Source organism: Phyllopteryx taeniolatus, chromosome 4 (assembly GCF_024500385.1).
Source record: "Phyllopteryx taeniolatus isolate TA_2022b chromosome 4, UOR_Ptae_1.2, whole genome shotgun sequence".
NCBI classification, from domain to species: Eukaryota; Metazoa; Chordata; class Actinopteri; order Syngnathiformes; family Syngnathidae; genus Phyllopteryx; species Phyllopteryx taeniolatus.
Window position 1 is genome coordinate 10,095,999 of NC_084505.1, and position 15,298 is coordinate 10,111,296.

The window sequence follows — 15,298 nt, forward strand, 5'->3', positions numbered from 1 at the left end:
AAGTGGCAGCACGAAGGTAAACTCCTCAAACTTCTAACTAGAGCCATGGAGTGTGTGTGTGTTTGCGTGCATGGTTATTGGGATATTGTAATGTAGAACAATAAAACGAAAACTAAAATGAAAAATATTATTGGCTTTCAAGGGACATGTAAGCATCTTGGTGCAGACCAATGTGTGTGCATGTGCATTGCATTCTGGTGTCACCTGCAACTCGCCTAATGTGTTGTATTTTGCTTTACTCACCTTACAAGACACCTACAAAGTCTGTAATATGTCCTCATTTTTGTTAAAGCAGCACTGTATAGATATAGTACCTTAAAATAAAAGTCACTTGAAGGTTTAATGACTTCTGAGGATAGTGTTGCTGTTATTACCATTCCTGGATAACCCATTTCAGGTGTTTTATAATAACCAGTCAGGAAACATCTCATCTGTGCTCGTATCACTGTTCAGAGCAGTGTGTAGTATTTGTACAAACGTAGCTGCAATCATTAGTGAATTAAATATATGTAATATTAAGTCTGGTGTCCTCTGTGAAGAGGCTTTGTTTATGCCAAATATGTATTTTATCATGTCACAAGGTTTCTTTTTGAGCTTTTTGGGAGCTAATGTCTGTCCAGTATCAAATATACTGTAAAATTAAGCCCTGGTTACCTACATATATGAATTGCTTTCAGAGGCAAAATCAAACTGTAAGACTATAACAACTGCGTAAACGCACAATGAGTTGAACCCAAAGCAAACTCCACAAGCTGAGCAGATTTCACAAGTTATTAAACAAAAGATGCACATAAGTGTGAAAATGCTAGCAACAAAAAGCAATGTGACAAAAAGTGGACGTGAAAAACAAAAATACTAGAAGAACAAACTGAAAGAGTGCCACAGGAGGAAGTCGCAATATTAGAAGGAAAAACAAAACCTTAAAACACCTACACAAGGCAGAGAAGGTAACAAAAAAATGGACATAAAAAACCAGTAACAAAGTTGGCACTGGCAATGGCGACTAGTTACGAAAAACAACCAAGCAACTTGCAAAAACAACCAGCAGAGGGAAAAACAAAACAAGACATGACAAAGAAAGTGGGTAGACGACACCGAACTGTAATCATTAAAACTGAAGATACACACGAATGAAAGGCTGGAATATGTTGCATAAAAAGCATAAACAAGATGATTAAAATGGCACAAATAAAAATAAAATGGTCAAATTATTTGAGCATAAGATGCCTTGGTTCATAACATCTGTATTTATGGCTGTTTTACAAATGGTTTTGCTCCTGATGTGTTCATTTTCTGGAGGTTTTCTATGACCCAACAGAAAAGTTAATCTGTAAGTCTATGCAATTATTTTTGGCTCGCTGAACAAACTCCCCTCCATTTTCAATGTAATCTGTCTCAAAGCATTTTATTCCGCCTCTAAAGTGAACTTTCCAAAAACAGATGTGACCAAAGTTCAAATTGAAAAGTAAGGCCGATAGAATCAAAGCTATGACTCAGACGAACAGGTGCGGCAATACATTAATGCATGTGAGGGTGGAAAGAATGCAGCGTTAGATCAGAAGAGTTCACAGGCTTTGTTGGCCTGACTCATTCATGGTTAAAATGGCGTGTGAAGGGGACACAGGGGTTATGGGATGAAGATGTCAGGAAGAGGAAGCACTGAATGATAGGAGATGGAAATCAGTTAATAGAAATGCTATCCAATGACAGAGTGGTTCCATTTGGCAAATGACTGCTACTTCAATATATCTGACAATTTCTAATTCGGCCACTCAAAGTAGTGTTTCATGATGTGAGTATAATGCTCATTGGCAAAGGAAAAACAAAACAAAAACATCTTGTCTATGTTCGGAACTGTAAATGAACAATGTGACTATTATGAGAAAGAGGCAGATATTATTATTTTATTATTGTATTAATGTGTGCAGATCGCTACAAACATATTTTGCTCATCCAAATTAGCTTGTAATCAGAGGATGGAAAAATGCTGATGTCATTGAGGGTCAGCACGCTGGCTTTGGGAGGACGAATTGTAAATCTGATTGGTTAAAGAAATTTCTAATGTAGTTTGATCATACTGTATGCGGTGTGCTCCGATAATCTCAACACAGCACACCGCACACAAAGATTTGGTGCCACCGCCAAACTAGGATCTAGTCTTCTAAGACAGAAGTCCCACGTGATCATATGTGATCTAACAAAAACAAAGAAGAAGAAACATAGGAACAGCTAGGAAACACAAAGACAACATGGAAGAGGACCCACGAGAGAAGGGAATGATGGTGGTCTTTGATTTGATTCTTTTTGATTTTTGGGTTAAAATCCCAAACTTGAAAAAAAATCTAATAAATAAAAAGACTGTGCTGTCTTCTTGATTGGCTACATTCTGTTTTACGTCAAAATTCACAGAGTCATGTCTCTGGAGTTGTCGCCTTGCCGCATACACAAAGATTTTGGGTCGTAAATATTGAACAACTTCAATATTTAACAGCTGTTTTGGACCCTATTATCGGGACAAATTCACTCTTAACACAGCATAGTTTTACACACGATTATAATAAGACATAAAATAATCTGGCCTTAGTCCTACTTGGTCGGGATAAACCAGCACAACTGATTCTGAAGGCTCCTAGGTTTAGAGGGCACAAAAAACAGATTGGACAAAAAAAAAAAAAAAAAAAAAAATCCAACATCCACATCCACATTCCCCTACTGGAAGCAAGATAGTCAAGAGAAACACTATGAAAAAAAAAGCGAATAGACTGTTAGGAATATATAAATACAATTTAATAGAACAAATATTATAATTTACAGTAGGTTATAAATTTAGGTCAGTGCTTTTGGCCAGCAGAGCAGCCTTACTGGTCTTATCCGACCACCACTGGTTTGACCTTCATTGTCAATAAAGAATTCACCTTTCCATTTTTATTGTACCCCATCCTGTTTTCCCACTAAAAGCTCCCGTGATGTGCTCTCATGATTAATTATCAATGAGGGGTTTCTCGTTCTGTTATGGATTTAATGTAGCACCGGAGACAAATTCCGGTGCTACATTTTTTGGACATACTTGGCAAATAAAGATGATTCTGATTCTGATCACATTTAATTATTTTTCATTTTCTATTTCTGTTGATTAACTTATAACCAGTTCCTCCCTGAATGGCAGATTATGTATTAATAATAATTATGATAGTCAACCTTTTCAGCATACCCATAAAGCATTGCATAGCATAGGATGCATTTAAAATTCTATTATACTTTGGTCAGCTTATTGTTTTGGACCATGTACAAATTGTAGAACAGAATGGCCTCAAGGTAAATGGTAGCTGACAAATTATACTATATTAACATTAGCATTCACCATACACTGTAATGGTAATTGTTGACAAAGACATTCAGGGAAATTTCATTCAGCTGCAACATTGAATCACAAATGTATTCTCTAGCTGTCAGGTTAACGATATTGTTTTGGTGACGCGTGCATATTCTGTGTCATTCAGAATGAGCAACAAAGCCCTCAAAACATTGTGGACATGCAGTGTTCAATTGCAGTATTCCGAATTCCAAAAATCAGGAAGTTTTTGTTCAAATTCAATCATATCAAATAAAAATAGCAACCCTCGAAATAAACCAGTAAGGAAGGAAATAAATAAGTAAATAAATAAATAGCAAAGGTTGTACAATTCACCCAAACTAGTTTGAGAAAATCTCTCCTATGATCTTGTATGATAAATCAGCATCAGGGCTCAGACCTTTTGCACGGGCGACATTAAATACTGGTAACTGTTTGCTGATGTTGAGATTATGGAGATAAGATTAGAGATGCCACTGTACAGTGCACAACCCACTAAATGCTCACAATAACAATCTCTTTAACAGTAATTCCCATTCATGCTCAGGGTAATGGCTTTACCACTGCACGCATACATAAGTTGCCTTCATTTTGGATCTTTCACTGGACTGTAAGGAACCAAAACTGATTTCCATCATCTCTGCACAGCTCACTGGACAAGAAGGACGACATATTTGTAGTAGTCGTTTCTTCGATTTTCTCATGCAGATGAACAATCCAACACACCTGAAGACTTTTGACAGTTATGTATGTACCGGTATGTGTGTGTGTGTTTGTGATGGGGGGGGGGGGGGGGGGGGGGGGGCGTTGAAGGAGAAAGAGAGCCTATTGAACATTAACCACAGCTGAAGTTGAACACGAAGAACATTTTAATCACGGCTCCCAGTCAGCCAGGTGGGTTGACCGAGTTGTGTGGATGTGCGAACAGGCACACAAATGGCTGCAAGTGTATTAGAAATTGTGTAGGGAGTAAAGGGACCAAGACTACTCCCACCAGTGATAAAGAAGCAAATAGTCTTATGTGACCCCAAAGTGACTCCTTGTAGGAAGAAAAAAGAATTGGATCCATGGGCTGACATGTTTAATGCTAGGAGTAACAAGATGAAAGTTTGACTTGGGACCTCTGCCATGCTGGATTACTGAATCCATCTTCTCTTGCTTCAATTAGACCTTCCTATTAATGGCACTATTGCCATTAATTGGCAGCGTGACACAAGGCAAGAGTTTTTTTGTTTTGTTTTTTTGGCCGTTGATTAGTTTGTTGATTGCAATATGCAATTTCAATGAAGGATTTTACACCCGTGAGTGCCCTTTCCTGCCTTATTCTTGTCAGAGCATACACTGTTGATTGCAGAAACTTGCCAGAGGGTTGTTACATTTTGCCATGATTTGTTTACACTTTTCCACCCTTTGTTAGAGGACTGTGCCCAACTATTTTCTAACAGATAGTTTCAATCAACCTTCATAAGAAACTTGGCATCTTTAATGCTATATTTTAAAAATAGCTATACCGGAATATATTGTCATTTGACCCTTATGTCAGTCTACAACCAAATATAGACACTATTTCCGCTTCTTACCATGGTTGCATTTCAATTTGAGAATATTGGAATAAGGCTTGCTTTTATAATACCCGAAAGCCTTTGGTCTTGTACAGGTACAGTAAATCTAAGAGCACCTCCCGGCGTTTCATTGTTTGGTGCTCAGCCCTAGTTAAGTGAGCATCTTTCATGCCAGGACAACTTTTGCAGCTCAGAAATACAAAGTCAAGGTCAAATCTACTGGATTGAATTCCTATTCATCAGATTTATTTCAATCCTTTTAATCTCCCTCTCTCTGGAAAAGTCAAGCAGTGCATTTACTAAAGGCCGCTCCCTCACAAACATTACATAATCTGTAGTGTCATCGATATTCTCTCACCATTTCAGCAGTGTTAACAGTATTGGGTCCTTGAATGGCATCTCCAAAACAATGCACGACCCTGCAAAGAAACAAAAATATTTCTCATTACATTATATTTGATTCTCATTTAATAAGGGATATTTGTGAGCAAAAAGCACAGAAGATGAATACAAAGATTGCAGGATGGACTAAATTGCAAGGTTAAAGTTATGTCACATTTTTTTGTTTTGTTTGTTTGTTTAACGCTCACGTTTCTTTGTTACTTTTCTTATCAACAGTGCGAACAGGTCAGACAACAATCCATCCAAGAAACAGTGTCTATTTCCACCTTTGGCCAGAGGAAACAACAGCACACCACTTGAATGACACACAAAAGACATGGAAATAAACGAAATGATGCTATTGTTCTAATGCAGAATAACACACCCAAACCAAACTCCCTAAACATTTGCACATGAATACTCAAAACTGAATAAATTTCCTATCATGACTGCCAAGAGAAAACATTTCCATGCTGTGTTGCTTTGTTTTCGATGCCTTGACATTGGAGAAACTAACATTTTGCGGTGGCCAGTTTCAACAGTCTGGCTCCTCCCACTCAGATGTTCAGGAGACGAGTTACACTCCACACCGCCAGAGTTTACGAACTAAGTGTGCTGCTCAACCTGTTGCGCCTTATTCTTGCAGCCATACTGAAAGATGAGTAACGACACTGCCTGCAGTGTGCGCTATGCATGAATCATTTTGATGGTAAACTGCAGGGTTGCTGTCAATAGAAACACCACAAGGTAGTGAGATGGAGCACTTGTGTGAAGTGTACGAGGTAGGCAGACTTGGTGGCTGCAGTGAGGCTCACTTCCTGCTGCAGAGTTAATACAGTAAACCCAGTAGGGCTCTGAGATCTACAGACTCAGGTCAAATAGTGAAGCACAGAGTCCAAAGAAATCATGGTGAAGCAGCGTTTAAGTGTTATGCTCCACACAAATGGAATAAGTTGTCAAGAGAAGTGACGTCAGCCCCAAGTGTGAATGTTTTTAAATCCAGATTAAATACTTTTTATAAAAAAAATAATATTTTTGGAGCATTTCAACTTTTAAAATGCTATTTCTTGCACTATACGCTGCTTTAATTGTACTTTTGCTTATAAGCTGTTTTTTTTCTGTTTTTAAATGCTTTTAATCATGTAAAGAAAATTGGGTTATCTTGTGTATGAAACGCACTATATAAATGCATTTGCTTTGCTTTGCTTTGTTCTAATGAATGTGACTCTAAATATCAGTTTGTTTGACGTTGCGCTTGAAAAACAAGTCATCTTGGTTCACTTTTTTTTTGGAATGAAAACTCATCAAAATTAAAGGTGCGTGCTCTTTTAATGGACACTATAAATGTGAACATTAGCTTCTCAGCATTTGCACATTAAATGTTATGAAACAATCTCCTGAGCAAGTCTCACAATGATTTTGAAATAAATATGAAGTCAAGCATTTTTATGGCAAAATTTTAGCCTTCTCAATGCACAAATGACACTATGCTCTTAGAGCTAATACAGCTGTAGTGATGTGAAATCAATAATTAACATAATCTTTAACTTTCCATACAAGGTCCTACTGGCCTCTTGTCAGTACATGTTGATGCAATCAATAAATTAGGGATTAAACCATTTACTCTGTGTTTTGATAAAGTTTTGGTCTCCTCACAAAAGGAGGGAGAGGAGACTTGGGACTAAATCTGTTTTCACACCTCCTTCACTCCCTCCTTATTAACTCATGCCCAGCTGAAGCGAACCTTCTACTTGTACCCCCCCCCCCACCGTCTGTATTAATTACGTTCCAGTGTGGATCAGGGAGGATTTATTAGATAGAGGCAGGCTTAGGGTTGCTGGCATTTTGCTTATTAATGATGATCATGATAATCCGCCTTTCAGGTAGACTGGGATTTTACGTGGGAGGGCATCCGGCGGGTTTCAGACAGCCAAAGGTAAAGTGATGACTTTATGCTCATCCACTTTAAAGATGAACGTAATATTTTCGACGAATTGATCATTAAGAAGCCTGTTGATTTTGTGGAATAGATGAATGGCATTTTGAAGCAATCAAGGTAAAACGGGGTGCACTACTTGTCTGCAAACAGTTGATTCGGTCCGAACTAGTTTGCTGTCTACAGAAGTAAACATGACATATCAGTTATGGGAAGTTAAGCTACAACTGCTCAATACGAAACTGGCAAGGACATTCTCTTTTCCCATTAAAAAGTATATTTTTTTGTTGTCTTCTGTTTCCACGTTTAGGCATTGCTTTCTCCTCTGAGGATGACATTTTTCTTCCATGACGTCTCCTCTGCTCAGCTTCGCTCTTAACCTCACTTTGTGACCTCTATCCCTCTTTCCATTCTATTGATGCATGCTTGCAGTCCCCTCCCCCCATTATTTTTGACAGGTGAGGCTTTACAGTTTATTGCTTCAGTCCTTCCTACAGTGGTTGCTCCTGTCCTCCACATAAACACCATTTGCGGCTCTTTCTAGTTCAAAACACCAATTTCTTTTATCCAATTATCCAACATCAGTGCATTTCCCCTCCCAGGCACCCATATTGTCTGGCTTCCGTTTTCTCCTCTGCAACCTCCCAATTGTCACGCAAACTTTCACTCATTGATTTCTTTATTCCCTCAATCCCAGATCCTCTAACACTCTATTCCCATCAACTCCTCCAACATCCCACTCACCTCTGTCCTCCTCATTTTCACAAACTCCCTCCATCTTCCAATCTCCATACTCTCTTTTTGCGCTTTTCCCCATGAGTCTTTCCCACCAGACCAAAGCCTCCATTTTTTACACTGAATTGAAACTACCTCATTATGCAGCAACTTCTCCCTTGCCGTATTTTTTTCAACCGATGTAATTATTTTACCTACCAGCCTTGAGAACCAATAAAAGGGTGCTATAAACTATTGTTCCCTCCCATCGCCCCCACATGCACAGCACGCCCTCTCTCTCAATTTGAAGTGATTGATGGCTGGTGGAAGTTGAAGCCAGCTGTGATGTGTAATGATGCTACAGCAAGAAACATTTTGTAATATGAAATAGCAAAGCATAAACTTAAACGCTCATAGCTAAATGTACCCCTCTCTATATATAACATTGAAAAAAAGCATGCAAACTGAAAATATAGCATTTTAATGTCAGACTGAGGGGGGCGGGCGTGGGGGGGGACACAAACACACACACAAACACACTTTTTACACCCCTTCTTGGCTTCAATAGAATCTCCCACGAGAAGCACACATTCAATGAATAAAATTCAGTATGTTGAGTTCTAAATTAGGGTTAACATATTTGTGTCAACATGGAAGTGCTGTGATTTGAAGACCCTAGCATAAAATGCTTGACGAAAATAAGTCCTAATTAGCAGGTACGCTGTTGCTCAGTGTGTATTTCTGTATTATCCTCAGCAGGAGGGAATCTAGTGGGATTCAGTGTTACCGGCCACTGTAAAATCCTGAAAATGTCTTGTCACCAATAACAGAATGCTGTGATGTGAGCTTTTGGGTTTGGAGTATGTTCAATTTGTTGGCTTATCCATACCTGTTTTGGATTGGTTTTCACTGGTTTGATAAACTGAAGGTGAAGAATACGTTGGAGATGTTTACACAACCAAGTTAGAGATACACACCTCATTACAGCAGCTATGTTCCATGATAAGACCAAATGGATCTCGCCAGAATCAAAGGTCAATGCAACCTGTTTCGGGTGCATATGTTTCGAAGACAGTGAGAGCATTGGCGATGAATTGACTGAACATGACTCCTAGTTACAAAGCGGAGACTGTCTTTTTAGGGGAGGAATGTGACCTTTTTAAACTACTGTGATTTTCACTACCCCTGTGTGCTCATTTGTCATTATTTGATAATCCCACTTACAAGTGACAGGGATCACATCAGCCATAAGGACGTGTTTCTTCACGTGGTATTTCCGGCTTCTTATCAGAGACTATTGTTTTGTCCAAACCTTTTTTGGGACCTCGGTTTTTAATTAGCCTATAGCTAATGAAAAGGAAAAGGAAAATATCAACACGACAAAGGTCTAACATTTAAATAATGGCACCAAGTTAATTACTAGTTGTTTACTAAAATTGTTTAAAATGTTATTACAATTTTAACTGCCTCTTGAATGAATTGTGGGAAAAAGGAAAATATGGTAATTCTCACATCCGATAACTGGTACCCTAAAGTAAATGAAATAAGTTTACCCAGGGAGATATGTTAGAAGGGAGGCTAGAAAAGTTAGCATACAGTTAAGAAATGTAAATTGAATTACCATTTGACTGAGCTCCTTCTTTGCCACGACAGACCAATACAGAGTCAGCATCACTGCAGACGCTGCACCAATCCACCTGTCGATCTCCTGCTCCATTTTTCCTTCACTCGTGAACAGGACCCAGAGATATTTGAACTTCTCCACTTGGGGCAGGATCTCCCTGACCCGGATAGGGCACTCCACCTTTTTCTGACTGAGGACCATGGTCTCAGATTTGGAGGTGCTGATTTTCCTGCCGAGGGTGTAAAGCTGGTCCACTGTTCCACGGCCAGGAGGAAAAACACATTGCTTCTCCTGAATCCGAGATTTGACTTCCTGGACCCTTCTCTCCAGAACCCCTGATTAGACCTCACCAGGGAGGCTGAGGAGTGTGATCCCCCTATAGCTATAACACAACCTCCAGTCCCCCTTCTTAAAAAGGGGGACCACCACCCCGGTCTGCCAATCCAGAGGCACTGTCCCCGAAGTCCACGCTATGTTGCAGAGGCGTGTCAACCAGGACAGCTCCACAACATCCAGAGCCTTCAGGAACTCCGGGCAGATCTCATCCACCCTTGGGGCCTTGCAACTGAGGAACTTTTTAACTACCTCTGTGACTTCAACCCCAGAGATAGGGAAACCCACCTGAGTCCCCAGCGACAACCAAAGCTTCGTTCTGCTTGGCCAGCCGGTACCCATCAGCTGCCTAAAAGGCCTGATGGGACTCCTTCTTCATCTTGACGGCATCCCTTACCACTGGTGTCCACCAACGGGTTTGGGATTGCCACCACGACCGGCACCAACCCCTTACAGCCACAGCTCCAGTCGAGCGCCTCAACAATGGAGGCACAGAACATGGTCCACTTGGACTCAATGTCCCCACTCTCCAGCACCCTCTCCAAGGACTCTAAAACGGTGGATACTCTGAACTGCTGTTTGGTGCATAGGCACAAACAACATTCAGGACCCATCCCCCACCAAGAAGGTGAAAGGAGGCGACCCAATCATCTACTGGGGTGAACCCCAATGTACAGGCATCGAGCTGGGTGGGAAATCAGTATGCCCACACCTGCTCGCCGTCTATCACCCTGGGCAACTGCAGAGTGGAAGAGAGTCCAATCCCTCTCGAGAAGACTGGTAGGAAGCTGCGCGTTGAGGTGAGCCCAACTAATTCCAGTCGGGATTTCACGACCTTGAACAACAGCTCAGGCTCTTTCCCTGCCAGAGAGGTGACATTCTACGACCCTGAAGCCAGCTTCTGTAGCCGGTTGGACCGCCAAGGTCCCAGCTTTGGGCCGCTGCCCAGCTCAAGCAGCACACGACTCGCTGGGCCCCTCCCACAAAGAGGGGTGAGCACATGGGAAGGGGAACCCATGTTGCCTTTTCGGGCTGTGCCCGGCCGGGCCCCATAGGTGCAGGCCTGGCCACCAGGCACTCGCCATCTAGCCCCACCTCCAGGCGTGGCTACAGCGGAGGGGTGCAAGGTGTCTCATTCCTCTGCGCAGGAGCACTTTCAGTAAGTCAGCCTGGTCAGTGAGGAGCGCTGGTGAGTGGAACTCAGTACCTAAGGAGGTTAAACTGCTTACAACATACAAGGCCTTCACAAAAAAACTGAAAATGTGGCTAGTTAACACCTATAGCTGCCAACACTAAAAGACAAGTATGTTATGTTGTCTTTTTGTTATGATCAAAAAAATTATGGTTTTATTCTCTCTTAATAGTATAGTTTGATTATGTATCCTGTATTATATTGTCTTGTAGATGTATTTTACTGCTTTTTTACATCATGGCCAGGGGACTACAGATGAAAACTAGCCTTCTGGCTAATTCTGGCTTTTTTAACCATGTGTACTTCATGTGTTTTATGAAATTGCATTGTCCCCTTTCAAAAATAAACTGAACTGAACTGAAGGGTGGGCAAGGGAAACGTGGTTCAGTAGTTGTTGTTTTCATAGGGGGTCTTTGAGCCGTCCTTTGTCTGGTCCCTCACCTAGGACCTTTTTGGCATGGGTGACCCTGACAGGGGCATAATGCCCCAGCCAATTTAGCTCCTAGGATCACTGGGACACACAAACCCCTTCACCACGATAATGTGCCACCTCGATGGTAGCTGCAACCATGTTGAATATTTATGTGTACATGGCCAGATTAAGGGTGATTATGGATCCCCCAAGCATATTTAAAATGTAAGAAGCTCACATACATTCCTAAGTGTGAGCCTTGGATTACCCAGGTACTGTGAAAACAAAACACACGCACACACGCGCAATGCTCACACACATGCATGCATGCACAAACATGCACACACGCACACACACAGCAGTAATGAGTCACTCATCAAACAGAACAGGCAGCCAATGTCCAATCAGGTTTGACAACAATATTAATGGAAAAGGCATTGTATTGTTTTGAATGTACATGACAAATGAATGCATAATGCTCACAAAGTTGTCAATGCAAAAAAAAAAGGAGTGTCCAAACAGCACAGCATAAAATTCTTAGGCCAACACGAGATCTTGGTCTTCTAATTATCTTTTCATGGCAGCCATTTTGACAGAGTAAAATAGTAATTGTAGGACAGAGGGAGAGTAGAAGGGTTACATAAAAATACAACTTGATTGAGGGGTTGTGCATTGGGTCGGAGAGGGCCCATTACGTTTTGGTGAACATCTGGATAAAAGTGAACATTTTGTTGTTTGGAGAGAACACACGACACTATGTCTGGAGGGAAAATAAAAAGGCACAGCACACCAAAGTCAAAACCTCATTGTGACTGTGAAGCGGTCTCCCACTTGAAGCGTAACAGTGTATGGCTGATGCAACAGAGCAATGACCCGAAGGAAAGAAGTAAATCAACAACTGAATCGTTTCAACAGAAGAAAATACGCATTCTGGACCCGATTGAGATGCTGTGGCATGACTTCAAGAGAGCCATTACCAGCAGACATCCCAAACGTATTGCTGAAGGGTCTGATCTGCAACTACAGGAAATGTTGCTTTCAGGTTATTGCTGCGAAAAGAGGCTCAAGCAGTTGTTAAATTCATAGGTTCACATACTTTTTCCATCCTGCACTCCGACGTTTACATGCTGGTTTCAGTCAAAACATGGAACTAAATATTTGCGTGGTATTAATTTAAGAAGCAATCTGAGAGTGCAGTGTTCAGCGAGGCAGAGCGCGCTCCATTTTCTATGATTTTACGAACGGGCGTGTTGGCCATTGGCATGGATATGTCAGTGTGTCCGCCATACCGAATGTGTCAATTCTGCCTGCAAACATCTCGTCCTGCCTGACGCTCCGGCCGCTCTGTCTCCTCAGCCAGAGCGGCGGGAGTGGGCTCCGGCACTCTCAGAGTGTGGCGCTCTGAATAACCAAACGGCACACTCGAACAACGCGTCCGAGTTTCCAAACGTTCTGGAGTATAGAGATTTCCAAACTTACCCATGGTTGACTCACATCAGTGAACAACAACAACTGACATCCATGATTTGTTTGCAACAAACCACAAGTGAATGAAATGAAAATGTGTACATAATGTACAAAATATTATTTTTTATTTAAATTCATCAGTAACAAAAACCTTATCTTAAACTTAAATCTTTTTGTGATTGAAAGATTTTTTGTTTTGTTCTCCATGGTTGTCTAATGCGATGAAGTGAAAGTTAAGAGCTTATCACCAGTGGACATCAACAGCTGATGTTTATCATCCTAAAGGTTGCGGTAAGTCATGTTTATTTTGGTGCGATAAACCCAAGTGTAATTGAGGAACTCATTTAAATATTGCTGTGACCTTGTTTTTGGTTCCTCTTTGCGTCCCTATAGGTAAATTAAAGAGAAAAGAACTATGGTTGTGCTTTTAAGTTGTTCTGAGTTGCTTTATGATTAATTACTCCTAGGACAACATGGATGGCATTATACAGCGCATAGACACACACACACGCACTGTATATGGACATCTTTGATTTGAAGCGTGACGAATTTCAATGTGTGTCTAGGCTTGCTTTCACATGTTTGTGTGTGTTTGTGTCAGGGGAGGGATGACATTTCCTGTATTACGTAGCAGTATCTTATGCAGTGCGTTTGATCTTCTCTCTTTCATCTTTGCAAAGAAACCTAACATTACAGGATCTTCCTCTCTGGTCTCCACTCCCTACATTTTATGTCTTGTGTCTACCTGCGTGTTGTGTGTGTGTCTGTGCACGCGCGCGTTTAGGTGTGTAGGTCGGCATGCGAGAGAGCTAAGCGGAGAGATAAATAAGTGTGTCCTCTCTGCCTTAAGTTGAAAGGATTCAAGGTGTGCATTCCCTCCTTCCGAACACACCCTGCATTAGGGAAGGTCGAGGGCATTTGAGAGTCTGTAGAAATGTGTGTGTATTTCTATTCTCCCGGTGTAGGTGTGTTATTTCAGCTCCTAAATGTTGCCAGTACTTCTCAGATTGTCTTAACCTAGAGACAACCAAGAGTTTTTGAAATTCAGGGGAAATTGAGGTGACTCACCGAGATCTCTCCGAACCTTGGGAGTTACTGCAAAGGAACAAAAGCAATATGAAATCATAACCTTAATAATAATAATATGGAAACTGGAAAGTGAAAGTGATAGTTGTTTATTGCTCCTCATTACTTAAATAAGGTACGATATCCATTTAACATGAGCTGGACGGAATAAAATATCAATTTGCAGCCATACTTTGAGTGGTCTGGAATTGAGCTTCAGTTTACCAATAAAATGTTTCTTGTATAAAATCTCATCAAGCTGTTCGAGCCAGCCTTGCCAGTGAGCATCCACCACTTACTTAATATCCTCCACTGCGGTTCCAGAAGGCCTTACTTCCAATTAAGTATAACATCATGACAGGAGGCAGCATGATGACCTTGTGGCCTCAGGGATCTAAAGTTAGGTGTTTGAATCTTAGCTCTTGCTTTCCTCTGTGCGGTTTATGTTTTTCCCGTTTTTATGTGCGTTTTCTCCAGGTACCGCTTCCTCCTACATTCCAGAAACATGCATGCTTGGTTTAGTGAAGACTCTAAAGGCCTCTTTATACTCCCGCGGTCGTGCGGCCGACAACGCCCACATTGCATCACGTAACCGACGAATTGCCCCGCGCGGCCCCTCTCCGTTTTAGTCACATGCTGTGATGATGTACTCAGCGTGCCCCTTGGTTATACATACCATCTACGCTGCCTTCTCTATCGATTTTGCAGCATAATTAAACGTATCATCTGGTCATCTAGGTCCATTTGTTCTAGCAGACACTGTTCCACGGTCGCCATTGTTGTTGCTTTGTTCCTTGTTACGGAAAGGAAAGTAAAAACAGCTACCGGAAATGGCCTACAAAAAGCAGAAGAAACTCGACCCTGTGGTATCCTAGCCAATACCAGCAGTAGCGACACCCTCGACTTGGAGGTGAACTGCAGTACATTTACAAAACTGCACGCGTGGGTTGCGTTCGAGGATAAAGGCAAACTACGCGTCGGAGAGCCGCAGTGACGTCAGCGCGGCCGCCGTCCGCGCGACTATGAAGAAGCCTTAAATTGTTCATCGGTGTGAATGCGCGTATGAATGTGTTAGTCTTTATGTGCTCGTATACAAGTCCAGGGCTCCAGCTCAACCATGACCCTAGTGAGGACAAGTGATATAGAAAATAAGTGGATTGATCATAACAGAAGATAGGTGGATAGGAGTAATAAACATTGACAATACGAGTATATTATGTTGTCTGTTATTATTGTATAGTACTGTATGTCTTCTTCAGA

General features: G+C 41.3%; 1 protein-coding gene across 1 annotated transcript in view; it reads left to right on the plus strand.

Annotated features, from left to right (window-relative positions):
* LOC133476232 (zeta-sarcoglycan) overlaps positions 1–15,298 on the plus strand; it is a 305,172-nt gene that overhangs the window by 51,824 nt on the left and 238,050 nt on the right. The window lies entirely within an intron of this gene.